This window comes from Solanum stenotomum, chromosome 7 (genome assembly GCF_019186545.1).
Source record: "Solanum stenotomum isolate F172 chromosome 7, ASM1918654v1, whole genome shotgun sequence".
Taxonomy (NCBI): Eukaryota; Viridiplantae; Streptophyta; class Magnoliopsida; order Solanales; family Solanaceae; genus Solanum; species Solanum stenotomum.
In genome coordinates this window covers 17,418,355-17,433,820 of record NC_064288.1, presented here as the reverse complement: position 1 = coordinate 17,433,820, position 15,466 = coordinate 17,418,355, and positions in this window count along the sequence as shown.

The following is a 15,466-nucleotide window of genomic DNA, read 5'->3' as shown; positions in this document are numbered from 1 at the left end:
GCATATAAAAAGTTACGTGGGTCATAACCTATCAAATTAAAGGTATTTGAATCTACTTTCTAATGCCGTCAATTTCGTGTCAATCCAACTTTTGAGTAAAAATCTATGACTATTTTAGTAACCTGATACATTGTTGTTACGAATTAGCCGACGGAAAAACATTAAAAAGGGTCGTTTTGTTTTTTTACCTCCAAGAAAACCCTAAACAAATTTCTTGACAAATAAAAGGCTCAAAACAATTAGATTTTCATATTTTAATGCACATTCTCTTCTCTCTCAAACCCTAGGGCATAACCCTAAGGAAAAATCAAAGTAGAAGACTCCCTTCAAGATTCATTCAATCTTTTTCAAGATTCTTCTTCAAGGAAAGTCTTTCTTCAAGAATTCCATTATTTTCAACTCAATTCCTCCATACAATTATGAATCACTAATGAAAATCATAATTCTTGGCCATATAGATTTCAAGAAACTAATTCAAGAATCTCAAAAAGGTTTTCTTGATCGTTTACCTTCAAGCGAGAGTTTCAAGGCTTCTAATCAAGTTCTTCGTTAAGATTCTTCAAGAACCTTATTCTTCCAGGTATGTAAGGCAATCATAATGTTGGAATAGTTCATCCTCACGCCCTACATCTTTTTTCAAATCAGTAAAAAGAGAAATCTAGGATTCTACCCCTAGATTTGAGTATTCTTGAGATAAGTTGATTTGAATTCGAGTTAATGTTTCTTTTAAAAAATTATATTCCTAATTATTGAGTTCTATGCATGGTTATTGAAAACCTTGAATTGAGTCGTACACGTCCATAATTCGGCATGAACCCTATTTTAAGAAGTCTTTTTTTTTTACAAATTATTTTAAAACTTGTTTTAAAGACTTGAGCACTAAGTTGAGGAAGAGTAGACCTCAGTTCATTCTCTTTAAATGATATATGAGAACTAAGTATTCCCAAGAGTAAATGATTTTACATTTAATATGAGAGAAAACTGAGATTTCCAAAAGAGTTTTGAGTAGTTTGAGTACCATCTCTTTTAAGAGAAAAAATTTGAGTATTAATCTCAAACCACAGAAAGAGTTATGTTTTTTAAAAATATGAGCTGAGTATATTTTTTAGAGTAGTATTGAGCACTGATATGGGGACGAGTTTAGATAACTCAAGTCTCCATAAACCATGTAGCCAACGTGGGTAGAAAGGGTCATACTTTTTAGATGATTTCTTAATTTTTTTTAGCATAGACTAGTGGATCCACTTAGTTGAGAGGTTCTATACCCCAACAAAGTATAGGACAGTTCTAGCAGCGTGGGCTAGATGTTGTATCATCACATAGCTCATAGTGATGGTTGTCAGTTAGAGAATCTCCCGTAGAGTTATATTGTATTTTTATATAGAAATTGAGTTATTATTGTATTCTTCAATACAATTGAGTTATTATCTATTGCCTTAAAAGTTTTCCATATATTGCATCTTTTATTGTTGTTTTCTCCTTGAGTATCTTGAGTTAAGAATCTTAAGTTGAGTATTATATTCTTGAATTGAGTTTAGTTGAGTGAGTTGAGAAGAGGTAAGTATGTTTCCTTTTTATCAAGTTCAAGCCTATGTTTATGTTATAGAATTCCCCTTACATGATCGTACATTTCACGTACTGAGCCATTTGGCCTGCAATGTTTCATGATGCAGATACAGGTATTCAGGATCATCAACAAGTGTTTCGTTGTGGTCATGTGATATTCCAGTCAGCTTTGGTGAGCCTTCTTATATTTTGGAGGACTTTACCTTTACCTTACAGTCAGTAGTTTTGAGATGCGTGGGTCTTTTGCCGATATCTTTCTGTAATAGTAGAGGCTTCATAAATAGATAGAGTTGAAGATTTTTCTGTATCTACTTTCTTTTGAGTATTGTTCAGACTTTCTTAAAGTTTACTATTGGAGTTTAATGAATTTATTTCAATTTTAAACTTTTGTATGTTTGAGTTAGTCTTCCGCTTGTAGTCAGCCAGGATGAGGGTTCACTTGGGGACCAGCAACGATTCTCGAGCGTCGGCCACGTCTAGGGTGTAGGCTCGGGTCGGTACAGAACTTTCAAATAAAGTATTGCAGATCTACTAATCAAGAGTGATTACCAAGCCATAGAGTGACTCATTAACCCTATTTGAAGCGAAATCCTCTAGACCACAATAAAACCATCAGGACAAATATTTTCTCACAAAACCACGATAAATTCCTAAATCAATACTGACTACAACTAGAAGTGAACTTGAAACAACCACCACATACTAATAATGCAAAAATCATCACATATTTTATCAAAATTTTCTTCTCACAACATAATCTTTTCACGGGCTTAAGATACAAAAATTTAATCTTTAGACATTGGGTACTCATCACGGGAGAAGTAGAAAATGATCGAGTAATCAACTAGCGAACGATACATCCAAGCATACAAAACCTCTAACAATACTATAAGAAATGCTAGATCAGTACCCATGATTGTAGACAATCCTTAAGAACGGTATAACTAGACCCACTGATCCCCACATTTACACACACATAGCCAAAATGTGACCTCAATAACAAGATGACTATTCAGACTACCAAATAACTGAAACTATTCATGAGAGCTCTTCTATAAATTCTCATAATTAAAGTCGTGTGTGTAGAATGATGCTTATCGTGACAAACGACACTACCCTACGGTATGAGTGTCTACAATCGTTGATAATATAGTAACCCAACCAAGGGTTGGGGTCGTGTCACAAAGGAGCGGTTTTGAGAATCAGTAGCCATTTAGAATTTCGTTTGAATTAGTCGTACCTAAAAACACTTGCGATAAAATACATTGCAAATTAAAGGGGTGTGACACAGAAGTGTCAAATATCAAATGGGGTTTTGTAACAAGTGATAAAACAGCTAAATAAACAAGAAAATCAAGTATGGGCAAGGTTTTTGGGATGTGACCGCAATACAAGTTGAGATAAATCGTTGGATACATGTTTTCAATAGGAAATTTGCAAGACAATAGTGACTAGACTAAGCTTTAAATGGAAATAAGTTCCCTCTCGGGAAACTTACCCCGTTTCAAATGCGTTCCTCTCGGACACTCATTTGCCACATGAAAACCAGCCTACGCCTTACCCCACTCACTCTTTCGAGCTGAGTGTTAGGATATGGGACTAGGGCTCACCCTCTCGAGCTAAACCTCATGTCGACCCACTCCTTAGGCCATCAGTCTAGTGGTTTTGGTTTCGCGACCTCCCTCTCGGGCAAGCCAAAGACACATAGGTGGCTTTGTATTTGCAACTACAAACCCTTTAGATTAAACCACAACCACTAGGTTAAATCACCATTAAAATACATCTAACCTATCAGCAAGCAAGACCCAACAAGAATATCAACCCATATTTGCTAAATCACACCCCAAGAATGAGAGTTTTTTAGCCACACATCAAGAAATAAGAAATTATACCTAACATGATAAAGAAATCAAATGGGTATAAGAAATTAAACCTTGAATTAAGCTACGGAAGAAGAATAAAGAAGACCTACTTCCAACTTGGGGAAGATGAACTCCTTTCTTCAAGTCTCCACAAAACTCTCTCCAAACTTGAGAGAAAAATACAGAAAAATATTATAGACTAATAATATTTTTTACTCTAAAATTGTTCTCCCTTTAGATTACAACTCTAAATAGTATTTATAGTTTTCACACATTGTACTGCAGAGGATCGTTCGGCGACATTAGTCGAGATTGCCGATGAACTCAGCGATCCACCCTTTAATCAGCTCATCGCCTTCAGTGTCTTGCCTTCAGCATCCTTATATTTTGGATCATTGGGCGGTACAGTACTGCTTCGAGAAACTAATCGGCGACTCGCCGACTGCTCCTTTCCTCGCCTTTTGATCCACTTCCTTCAAGGCTTCGCGTACTGGAACAAAGGGCGGTGCCTGTCAATTTGGCGACTCGCCAAGTTGGACTCGGCGATCTGCAGACTTTCATTTCTTGTTCTTTTCATCCCTTTTCGCTCCATTTGCGCCTAAGTGTCTATGCTTCCAGTAAAACTTCAAATACCTGACACTTAAGCATTTTAATCAGGTATTGAGATAAAACAAGAATTCGAGGACACTATTTCTATTAATATAAAGCTCTAAATGAGTCCAATTTGTGGACTCATCAACACCTCCAACTTAAATTTTTGCTTGTCCTCAAGCAAACTCAAGTTCAGCAGTTCAAATAGGGTGCCTCAAACAGTGCTACACAAGACTAAATCATGAATGCACACAACAAGACTCAATTTACTTATACAAGGATCACTTGTGTACTCAAAGATTCAAATTGTGACACACCATTACCAAACATTATCATGTTCGCAATACTTGCTACTTGTGCAAGTTCAAGCTCAACAAAAGTATCTAAATGCCCTCACGTAAAGAATGATTTCATATTCACACACATATATGAGTCAATTTAAGATCAGGAATCAGATACAACACTCACACTCAAAAAGAGGAATACAATGCATGTTTTCACCCATAGGTTTGCCCTTATTTTCCAATTGACTTTCGATCCAACTTACTCAAGATCAAAAAGGTCTTTCTAAGGCTTGTAATGGGGCTGAGTGCAAAGGTATGGTCATTTAGGCTCAGTGATTTTTTCCTCATGAGTTGTGGCATTCTCAAGGCATTCCCTTCTTTTCCTTTATCAATTCTTTTTCTAGTGCTTCTAAGTCACTTTTTTTTATTCTCCTCCATGGATTGCTTGAAATCCGATTCCCTTCGTACTTTATTCCACATTTTTTTTAATTGAATTGAAGGGGTTCCATTTTTATGCAATACCATGGGTTAAGGGGGACTTTTCTTGCACTTCTTGACTTCTCCTTTTCCCTTTCACCACACCTCCAACTTAGGCTTTTGGCCTAAGTTGGCTATTCGCTAAACCACAACTCAAGAGGATTATAGGTAGTGGTTCAAGTAAGGTCTAAGGTTCATCAAGGTTCTTCCAAAGAAAGGTAAGGCTCAAAGGGTGTTCAAAAGAGTTTCACACGCTCACGAGTAGGCCACAAAAAGAGGTATATGTTAAATTGGCTCACACTCTTCAAAAGTTGCCTAAGATCATCTCAAGAGTACACCTTTCTAAACCACTCAGACTAATGGGGCACATTCTAGGTTTATTCATGCATGGTTCAAAGTAAGCAAATCACACAAAGCATCGATACTTCGGTCAAACAAGACTAGACATGTTCTCTAGCGTGCAACGGTCCTCACAAGAAAATCAATTTGATAAATGGCTAGTCACAACGAGATGGAAAGAGTGCACATATTGTCTATATAACTTCATTTGGCCTCGTCGTAGCCGTGCATTCATGTTTGTTCAAGTGGGAGCACTATTCAAGTCATCGGTATTGATCGAAACTAAGACTCAATTTTTTTTTGCAAAAGAACAGTCACTTTCAACACAAGAGGTGGCGAAATTTTTTTGGAAGGATCAAAATTATTTTATATTAGAACAACAGGAGCCATGAGCTCAAACATCCATAGAAAAGAAATATTTATAACGCAAATTAAAGCAAACAACCCAAATATATACAGAACAAAACATGAATACCAACACAAAAGGTGTGAGCCTCACCCCCCCCCCCCACAAATAAAAAGCGTTTGTCCTCAAATACAAGTAATAAGTATCCAAAAGTAGATGCTAGTAATTAAGAGAGAAGGGTAGAGAAAGGTCCTGTCTATGTCGTTTCTCTGTCTGCTGGGGCATCAGTGCCCGGTGCATCTTTCTGGTCGGTGCCAGATCCACTAGGAGTAGGCTCAGACATACTAGTGGTGCCGGATCCACTAGGAGCCGGTGTGGATGTCTCAACCGGCACTGACTGAGTTGCTGACTGCACAACCATCTCCTCGAGATTCGACAAGTCTCTAAAAATGATGTCCTCTTGGCTTTCGCGTACTACCTCATCGTGCACTGCTATCTGCTCCTCATCAGTCTCCATCTCCGACTCTGCATGCCCTGCATCATCCCTCTGCATATCTCTCATAGTAGCTGGAGGAGTTCCAGAGATGTTAGGAGTATCCTTGTCATGTGTACCCTGCATCAAGGCTGTGCAATTGGTGGCCTTTAAAATAGGCTACGTCCATCTTCAGCTCAGCTATTTCGGCTTTTAGTGCTGAGACCTCGGGAGTCTTCCCTTGTTTGTTCTCACAAGAAGTGACTCTGGCATTTAGATCATCAACAGTGGTTCTGATGGGGGTTAGTGCGGTCAAGATGGCACTATCAATCATCTCTGGGACTGATCTTTCTAATCTGGTCGATCTCACGTCTGCTGAATAGGCTAGTTGCCCCATTTTCAGGATCATAGCCTGGGTAATCCTGGCAGGCTAGGAGGACGACGAAACACCCGGTACCTGTGAGGAAGAGTAGGGAGCAGATGTACCTGAGGGCTCAAATGTTGAAGTATGGGGAGGTGCTCTCGCTAGTAGTGATTCAACGTTGACCTCTGGTGAAGTGTCAGCTAGAGCGGCTCTCCTCTTGTCAGCCTCCTCTCGTGTGAATTTGGCCTCTATACGCCAGATATTGGTGGAGGAAGACGGGGTGACCTCAATAGCACTAGCAGGATCCCGGGGTACTCTGGTACGCCGGCATAACCCAGTGATAAGAACTGGGTATGGCAATGATGTCTGCATCTGTTTGGCCCTCACAACTATCTCTTGTGAAATTAGCAATCCCAGGTCGAGTTGCCTCTTAGACATGATAGACCCAAGGCAAGCCGCCTTTTGATGACGCAGAATGGACTCGTTCTGGGATGGAATGATAGTGTTGCTAATGAAGCCAAACCAATATCGGGAGGCGATGTTCATATCTCTCTTCTCAATGGGGGCTCCCGCATCTATCCACCTCGGGGTGGTATCAGAGATCATCGGAGCTAACCAGCCCTTCAAATCATCGAGAGATGTAGTAATAGGCAAACCCTGGTAGGGAAGTACCAAGTGTAGCGGTCGTCCCAATACAACATTTATGTGTTCGCTGTAACACTCTACTTCATTTCCTCTCACCATGACTGACTTCACTGGTCGGAAACCATTAGCCTTCTTCTTATTTTTCGGGACCAATTGCCCGTAGGCTGTGAACCCAGGAAGGTATGTAAGTGTATCGTGGCCTCGTGAACTGCTCAAACTCGTGATACCTGAGCGTGTCAAGTACCTCAGCATGCTTACCTTCCAGGCCTTCCATATATAGCAATTTTTCTTCGAGAATGGTGCGCAAGCCATCTCCTTTCAATCTGTTCAGCAATTTTGGTAGAGGTGGAGCTTCGGGAGGTACAGGAGCCACTGGAGGTGGTGTTTGGGTTGGCACTGGTTCAGTATTAGGCAAAGTGGCAGTTGAGGGGGTACTGGTGGCTGTGGACTAAGATTTAGCACGGAGCGCTCTCTTTCAGTCAATCAGAGGTAGTTCAGCCTCTAAGTCAACAAAATCTGGATCAATAACTACTCTTTTCTTTGCTACATGTTTTTTCCTTTTCCCTTTATCTCCCGATGGAGATCTTGCTTCCTTTTCTGTGAAGGACGTGATCCTCCTTCATTTATTTTAATGCTCTTTGTTGTTTTCTGAGGGGGCTCGTTTAGGTTGGTGCGTACCATTTCTGCAAAAGATCCAGAAGACATTCAAATGCAAGTACAGAAAAGTTATTGCAGACAGACTTGATGATTAGATCGGCGAGTCGCCGAATCTCTTTGTTGAACCAAAACGAGCTCGCCAAAGGGATTTCCTTAACAATAAGGAGAGATCGGCGATAGGTAGGATCATTCAGCGAGTCGCCGACTACTTTCGGCAAGCAGGATGTGTCCGACTACAGTTACAGTTAAACAGGGTTCCAGGGATGCAGATAAAGGGCGATTATAAAACTTTCAGTGAGTCGCAGAGTGTTTTCGGCCCCCTCAGACTTCTTGCCGAACGTTACAGACTCAAACATCAGTCAAGGCGCCAAATCATCGGCGGGGTGGGAACATTAGGCGAACTGCCGAGTCGTTCAGTGAGCTTGACTTAGCTCACCAATCGTCCCAACGTGCCTATTTTCAACCCGACTTCTCAAATTTCAATCTCGCAATCCCCCAAGATCAAATCAAAGCATGCATTCATGAAATTAAATCAAGACTCGTGCTATCCATTACCTCGGGGTACTTAGACTTTTCCCAAATTCTCCAAATTATGCCTTTTTACAAAATTTGCTCTTAAGAGTGGTGTTACCCGTTCTTTCATCGAGCAATTTTAGTCATTTAGCGCACATATGGGTTACTTAGATCTCCCTCATTCTACCTAACAACTAATATGCAACAACCCTATCACGATCGATAAATTCAAAGTGCTAACACTAAAGTATTCAACCATTTAAGCATTTTAGGCAAAGGTTACGCATTGAAATCAGCATCATATCACCCTATTTCTATCATAGAGGCCCAACACACGTCATCCTGATACTATTAATGCAAGATGAGTGTAAAATTTTCAAAATTAAAATCGGGGTTTTTAGAGACTAACCTTTTATGCCGATCAAATAGATTTTTGTAATGCTAGGTGTTTTATTTAAAAATATACTAGATTGGTTTTAAGAGTCACCACTTAATTTTAAAGTAAAATTAAGAAAACTATTTTTTCCAAAAGATTAAAAATAGAAAATCTAATGAAAAATAATTAAGGGGTTCGGGGTTCATATTAGCATTTCAAGAAGGGTTTGAAAGCACCCGAAATGCCCGCTAACACGCGGTTATCCGGTAATTAACTATTTGGCTAAATTTATTTGACTTAATTTTGAATTGAACAATTTTTATAATTATGATCGAGAAAGGGGAAATATTAAGATTTTATCTAAGTGAAATATTTGGTAAACTTATTTATTTATTTATTTTAAGTAAAAGATGAATAATTTAGTTAAGTAATTAATTCAAAATGGGTGTCTTTTGGGGATTTTGAATTTTTAAATCCTTAAGATTAAGTAGCAGATATTGATAAGAAAATAAATACAATAAAAGCAAAGAGGGAAAGAAACTTGGGCCCAAATCCGGTTTTCCTATCCGCTTGAGCCAGTATTTGGGCTCATTTTCGTTTTGTACCTTTCGCGGCCCATTTAAATCACTGGAACTTGTGGCCTAGTCTAACAAACATAGATATCTTTCTTTTGGGCCTTAGGCCCAGTTCCTCCACCTGTCCTAAGAACTAACGAGTAATAGAAAATAAGTGGGCTTAGGCCCAAAAAATACAATTTTTTGAATTAAGAGTGGGCCTTTGGCCCAATCTTTTCAATTTCTCGATCTGCTGTGCATTCTTTCAACTCCGGGACCTGTTCATCGGTCTTGACGGTTGGATGACTCGATGGGAAAGAGTTTGAGCGTTTATGGCTCTCCCGAAGTGCTAAGGGAAGGAGGAGTTCGTAGTGAACTCGAACAGATTTCACATGTAAACAAAAATGAGAAGATAAGGATTAATAAGCAATAACAAAACTATAATACATTTAAAACAAATCATAGCAACCCCTAAACCAAATTATAACAAATAACTCTATCGAATTGAAATGACATAGATCTAGATAAAAAGATACCAACTCCGAAGACAATGAAGACCCAGCATACTAAAGATAAAGTAACGATTATTTAAAATACTATTTTTACATCTAAAATCCACCACAAACAAATACTAACCAACATATTTAATGAGCAGATATGCCAATAAAGGATGATAACCACTAAAGTCGGATACTCAAATTTAGCTACTAAAGATGACTATATAACGCAATGAGGCTACATATGGATTAATATATACCCGGCGATCAAATTCTTGGTGGGAATCATCAACTTTATAATGTTTTAATAACAGCTCACGCTTTTTTAATGATCTTTTTTATGGTTATGCCGCGTCGGGAGGCGGAGGTGAACAACAAGGACTATCTCTCGTAGCTAGAATTATGATTAGCCACTTAAAGGGTGTGCACTTACAACCTCACTTGGAAAAGAGAATTAAAAAAAAAAAGAGGTGACCTTAGCACAACTTTAACAACCTATCAATTCATACTACAGAAAATGTATACATAGATGCCAAGACATCTCTTCACTGTAAGGAAAATCTGGACTAAACATAAACTAAGAAAAATAAATAAATTAAGATCAACAAAGAGGGGCACATCTACATAAGAGAAGCTAGTTAAGCCAATAAGACAACAAATCAAACATTCAAGCAGTTGCCCATTCACTTTACTCAAACAACAATGAGGTGAGAACCAGCTATTTGACACACTCACGCTTTCCAGATTTTAAACATGAAGAAATATGGGAGGAAATAGTGTCCCAAATGAATGACAAGAAATTATAACAAGACTTCATTAATGATCATTGAATGAGCTTAAAACAAGAAGAAACATGGGTCAAAACGAGCACACAACAGCTCAATCGAATTTTAGTTTACTATTGTCTCCAACATACTATGAACAACGCCAACATACAACTTCCATATCAACCAATTTTCCAGATTCTGCCTTATTTTAAATAGAAAACAACACTGGCAGTAAGAAAAGCAAATAGAATTTTTGAAACTTAAGGAACAAGGAAAACAAGAGAATAGAGATTCAATAGTATTCAAACAAACATACAAGTAGGAAGATAACGAAGCAAACTCAAATCGAGAATCAAGGAAATCACAACTCTAGATACAAAAACAATAAAAACCTTAATCGAGTCATTCAAGAACAAGATATATAACATATTAAAACCACCTATTTGCAGCTACAAATAGTAGTGACGCAACGATACAGTAGTGAGGCACATCAGAAATAGAAGAAGACGGAAAGAAGATTATGGCAGAAAATGTTACCTTTTCCAGGCAACGGACTGAGATGAGAACGAGCTAGCTACACGCCTCCACCTTCGAAACACGATTCTGAGAGCTCCAATGAGCAGTAGAAATGTTACGTTTCGAAAAAAGAAATCGAAACCTGAAAGCCCTCTGTGATACTCCTCAATTTTGGGTCTATTTTTGCCTCAAAACCTTTGTATTTTCTCTACGGTGTTGTATCTAATTTATGAATATCCACTCCATTTTTTCTAACCGCTAATATTGAAAGAAGAAAGAGCTTATATAGAGGAGAAATAGGGCTGGTTTTAGGGGAGGAAATCTGAATTTGAATTTCAAATATCCCTTAATAGATAAGGTTGAAAGTTGTTGAATAATACAATTCCTCAATGGATTAAGAGTTGAAGCCATCCGATTTTGAGCAAGGAAAATGAGGCTACGAGATTTTGACACCTCACAATTCTCAAATGGCTCCTGGTACGGAAGGATAAGGAAAGAGGGAAGAGAGGATGATTGGACGTGTACTGGCGCCGAGGTCGCGATTTTGCTGCTGATTTTCTGGGTTTTCGCAGCGGTTCTTCGCATAAAGAGGAAAAGACGTGTGGGTTCTGTTTCTGTATGAAGAACGCGTAAAGGGTGGGGTCTGGTACCGTATTGTTGTTGTAATGAATGTATTGAAAGAATTGTAATGTTGGATTGGGCTTGGATCGGGTCAGCTATTAGGATTGAACGATATTGGGTTGTTGTATTTTGAATGGGTTGGGAATATTGAACTGTTGAATATTGAGGTTTGGAGTTTGGAATGGGCCGGGTTGAACAAAAGAAATGGGCTAAAGTTGGTCTCAAAATTGAGTTAAGTTGGAGGTCAAAGATGGGTTAGATCTTAGAGTTTAAGAAATGGCCAAATTGAGTTTAATTTAGAGAGTTTGACTAAAATTTAAACAAGACGAATTAATGTTAATTAATTAACAAGCTTCTTAATCTTAACGAAATAATATAATTAATTTAATTTTTAAACTAATTAACTCAAAAGTTTAAACTATAAATTAGCTAAACTAATTAACCAAATATTTAAGTAAAACTAAAATCTTTTTTATACAAATTTCAAATATTAATATGAAAACTATTTAAAATTTTATAAAGTCAATTGTTTCAAATCATTTGAAATTTAAGAAGCTCGATGATTAATTTATATTGTGGAGGTCCAAAATTGGGTGTCAACACTAGGCAGCAAAGAAATCCTAGTTTCGAAGAATTATAATACTAATTACAAGCAATAATCTGTAAAATGCTACTATTGTGTGAACTTGTGAAGCATCAAAGCGACGGAAAGTGAATAGCTTTAAAAATTTGGTAGTCTTTGGCCATATATTAACCGTCCAGTTCCTAGCCTTTCAGCGATGTTAGTCATGTCGCTGACCTCATCGGCGATGCGCCGAACGCTTACTTACCTCGCCGAGTTTTACAGGGCATCCCTTATTTTGGGGTCCCAGCAGCGGATTAAGTCGGAGTCGCGGATAGATTCGGTGTTTTGCCCACTAGGTCCTTGGCTCGCCATCTTGTACTACTCAATACCTTTCGCATTTTACCCTACAAAATCAGCACACCATTATTTCGAACAGAATAATAAAAAAAAATAGTAAAACCTTGGGTTGCCTCCCAAGAAGCGACTTATTTTACGTCGTGGCACGACGTAAGTTCGGTCTCACTCTCTGTTACTGCGGTTAGCCTTAGTGTCACTAGGTGACCCCAATATGTCATTTGGGTGGAGATGAGGTACTGCAAAACTCAGGAATGACTTGATCAACTGGATTGATCTAGAGTGAGATCCAATCATTTGATTCAACACTTCAACATTCTCCTTCATTTCCTCCAACACTAGATCATGATCGGTGACCTTTTGGAGAATGAGTTGAAGTGTGTCCTCGACATGATTTTCTCTCCCATCTTTGGACTTCCTCCGCTCATGAGGGGGTATATACCTCTCCTTGTCGTTGCATTGGAATTCCACCTCTGAGAGTTTGGTGGCCAGTTCGTTTAGCTGAGATGCCAAAGCGGTCAGCGTGAGGTCCTTTTGGACTCTTTGGCTTAATTCCACCAACTTGCCACTACTCTGCTCAGCCATGTTCGTCTAAGTGGATAACTCAATGAAAAACAAAACTGAAAGTAAAGTTAGTGAACTACGACTAAGAAGAACAAAAATTCTACTAATCTAAAAATTCTCAAATAACACCACTCCCCGGCAGTGGCACCCTTTTGATGCTTATTGTGACCAACGACACTATCCTACGGTATGAGTGTCTACGATCGTCGATAATATAGTAACCCAACCAAGGGTTGGGGTCGTGTCCCAAAGGAGCGGTTTTGAGAATCAGTAGCCAATTAGAATTTCGTTTGAATTAGTCGTAGCTAAAAACATTCGCGATTAAATACATTGCAAATTAAAGGGGGTGACATAGAAGTGTCAAATATCAAAAGGGGTTTTGTAACAAGTGATAAAACAACAAATTAAACAAGAAAATCAAATATGGGGAAGGTTCTTGGGATGTGACCGCAATACAAGTTGAGATAAATCATTGGATATATGCTTTCAATGGGAAATTTGCAAGACAATAGTGACTAGGCTAAGCTTTAAATGGAAATAAGTTCCCTCTTGGGAAACTTACCCCGTTTCAAATGCATTCCTCTTGGACACCCATTTGCCGCATAAAGATCAGCCTACGTCTTACCCCACTCACTTTTTCGAGCTGAGTGTTAGGATATGGGACTAGGGCTCACTCTCTCGGGCTGAACCTCATGTCAACCCACTCCTTAGGCCATCAGTCTAGTGGTTTTGGTTTTGCGACCTCCCTCTCGGGAAAGCCAAAAACACATGGGTGGCTTTGTAGTTGCAACTACAAACCCTTTAGATTAAACCACTACCACTAGGTGAAATCACCATTAAAATACATCTAACCTATTAGCAAGCAAGACCCAACAAGAATATCAACCCATATTTGCTAAATCACACCCCAAGAATGGGGTTTTTTAGCCACACATCAAGAAATAAGAAATTATACCTAACATAAGAAAGAAATCAAATGGGTATAAGAAATTAAACCTTGAATTAAGCTACAGAAGAAGAATAAACAAGACCCACTTCCAACTTGGGGAAGATGAACTCCTTTCTTCAAGTCTCCACAAAACCCTCTCCAAACTTGAGAGAAAAATACTATAGACTAATTCTAATTTTTACTCTAAATTTTTTCTCCCTTTAGATTACAACTCTAACTAGTATTTATAGTTTTCATAGATTGTGCTGCGGAGGATCGTTCGGCGACATTAATCGAGATCGCTGATGAACTCGGCGATCCACCCTTTAATCAGCTCATCGCCTTCAGTGTCTTGCCTTCAACATCCTCATATTCTGGATCATTGGGCGGTACAGTACTGCTTCGCGGAACTAATCGGTGACTCGCCGACTGCTCCTTTCCTCGCCTTTTGATCCACTTCCTTCAAGGCTTCGCGTACTAGAACAAAGGGCGGTGCATGTCAATTCGGCGACTCGCCAAGTTGGACTCGGCGATCTGCAGACTTTCATTTCTTGTTCTTTTCAGCGCTTTTTACTCCATTTTGCGCCTAAGTGTCCATGCTTCCAGTAAAACTTCAAATACCTGAAACTTAAGCATTTTAATCAGGTATTGAGATAAAACAAGCATTCGAGGACACTATTTCTATTAAAATAAAGCTCTAAATGAGTCCAATTTGTGGTCTCATCATCGAACCAATGATATACTTCTACTATCCCAAACAACACCAAATCTTCCATAACTGAAATGACCAAGTCTGCCCAAGGATCCTACCCTATCAAGAGGACATCGTAGGATGGGTACATCTAATCCACCACTAAGGATCCACCCATAGAAGTGAAAACACATGTGGGCATATGCAGCGAATCATACTCCAAACTATGTCTTAAACGAAATGGATGGTTACATAAGAATATACGGAATCAAGGTCGAATAACACAAGATACTCATTTCATAGTTATCATATCAATCATTACCATTTAGTTGAGTCCATCTCTTTGATTTTTAGCTACCCATAATCCACCAGTCTAGTTTCATTACGGTTGTTTCCATACTCAAGTTATCATACCCCACATACTCTTCACATTATTCCACTAACATCAACCCTCTAAATACTAACAGAATATTACAACCACACCAACAAAAGTTTCACTCGTATCAAACTCTTCTTAGCAAACACTTTGTCGCCTTCAAAAATTCCAAACTATGGCTCCCTCTCTTTCATGTAAGCATTTCATGATAAATATGGGTCTCACCTAAGGCTGAGCACTAATTCTAAATTTGATAGTACATTTCCATCGAGATAAAGCTATTAAATCACACACAATATCAACTCCACGTAAATTTTCACATACCATGTTCCAACTACCATTCCACTATTTTTTTTTTCATTATGACTCTAGCTCCTTTAAATTTTTTCCGAGCGGTGTCCCAACATCTCCTTAGACTTTCCATACAACTACACTACTCACCAAATAGTAACAAACCACAACTTTAGATACCTACAAGTTGTTATTACCATATCGAATCCATTTAACTGAAAAAATCATTATCATATGCCCGCATCCTTGT